General features: G+C 43.4%; 1 non-coding gene across 1 annotated transcript; it reads right to left on the minus strand.

Moving 5' to 3' along the window:
- Positions 1-1,382: 1,382 nt before the first annotated feature.
- Positions 1,383-1,455, minus strand: Trnaa-cgc. The gene has a single exon. It is a non-coding gene; the product is annotated as a tRNA-Ala (tRNA).
- Between the last annotated feature and the right edge of the window lie 450 nt (positions 1,456-1,905).

A 1,905-nucleotide genomic window follows, 5' to 3' on the forward strand; every position in this document is an offset into this window, starting at 1 on the left:
AAGATTTTCAGTCCATTGTTGTTTCCCGTAAGTTCGAAAATTCCGCTTCGCAGAACTATTCTCTTTGGTTCCGCTGCTGCTTCTGCTCTGTGACGTGACGTTGCTCGCACAGCGTGACTCCATCGTCTAACAATAGCATCTCCCGTCTATCCATTCCCATCCAGTTACATGTAAGAGACAAACAATAATTTTAGAATAACGTTGTAACATATACATTCGTAACTCAGTCCCATTACGGTACAAAATACGCTGGAACAAAGCCAAAAATACGTTGAAATGATAATTAAATCAAGACCTTAAGCTGTCGACAGGCGTTGATATATAGATCAACGGGGACAGTTGAAAATGTGTGCCCTGACTGGGACTCGAACCCGGGATCTCCTCCTTACGTGGCAGACACTCTATCCATCTTTTTTTCTTCTTTTTTCATTTTATTCGGTATTGTTCGTTGCGTTTGGTGTGGGCGGACGTTAAGAGACATCCGTTCAAGTTGATTGTTGATTCCTTTACTCAGATTTATATATATATATATATATATATATATATATATATATTTTTTTTTTTTTTTTTTTTTTTTTTACAGAGGGCGAGCAGCCTTCTGACCGAACACGCTGAGCTACCGTGCTGGCTCCATCTGAGCCACCGAGGGCACAGAGGATAGAGTGACTGCAGGGATTTATCCCTTGCATGCTCGCCGTGAGACCCACAATTCCCAGCTTGATGTCCACGCACTACATTCGTAGTGCCCCTGCCCATTACACTCATTACTCGCGGCAGACAATCCTACCGAGTCCCAGAAGAGTTGGGGCAAATCATACATATCCGCATCCAGCGTAGAAGAAGGTCAATGGCCGGTTAGCCTTAAATGTATGAAGATGGTATCTGTTCTTTCGGACACCTCCGAAAGAACAAAAATGGTTCAAATGGCTCTGAGCACTATGGGACTTAACATCTATGGTTATCAGTCCCCTAGAACTTAGAACTACTTAAACCTAACTAACCTAAGGACATCACACAACACCCAGTCATCACGAGGCAGAGAAAATCCCTGACCCCACCAGGAATCGAACCCGGGAACCCGGGCGCGGGAAGCGAGAACGCTACCGAAAGAACAGATACCATCTTCAAATAAAAATACGTTGGGTCGAGTTATGTCAGGTCAGAGTATGCCTTGATACTAGGATAGAGACCGATTGCTTCCACAATTCGTAGGAGGAGGAGATTAGTGTTTAACGTCCCGTCGACAACGAGGTCATTAGAGAGGGAGCGCAAGCTCGGGTTAGGGAAGGACGGAGAAGGAAATCGGCCGTGCCCTTTCAAAGGAACCATCCCAGCATTTGCCTGAAAGGATTTAGGGAAATCACAGAAAACCTAAATCAGGATGGCCGGAGACGGGATTGAACCGTCGTCCTCCCGAATGCGAGTCCAGTGTGCTAACCACTGCACCACCTCGCTCGGTACAATTCGTAGGTAGACAACTTTTTTTTTTTTTTTTTTCTGAAGAACTTTTGGTCTTCCGAGTTTTAACTGATGATACTATTGTTTTGATTGTCTCCATGACCCCTCATTGAAATATACGTTTGTTACTGGTAGGGAACCAATTTGGTTTATGGTTCATTGCTCATGTGTTATGTGATTGTACTGTATCTCATTCTGTAGGAATTCTTAGGAATGCTAGTAGGTTCTTATACGGCAGATTTCAGAACAGTCCCATACATTAATAAGTAATAATTGTTTTTTGTCATTGCGTACAGAAATTTCGGCAGAGGATAATTAACACTATGATCGCCACTGCAAGAGATTGTGGTAAAATATAAGCTGCGATCAGGAGTGTTAGATTGTATTTTGCAGGCGAGGAATGCGAAAGATCACGAGAGTAATGTACCTGACCTTTAGAGATCCACT

The sequence above is a fragment of the Schistocerca americana genome, chromosome 6, assembly GCF_021461395.2.
Source record: "Schistocerca americana isolate TAMUIC-IGC-003095 chromosome 6, iqSchAmer2.1, whole genome shotgun sequence".
Lineage (NCBI taxonomy): Eukaryota > Metazoa > Arthropoda > Insecta > Orthoptera > Acrididae > Schistocerca > Schistocerca americana.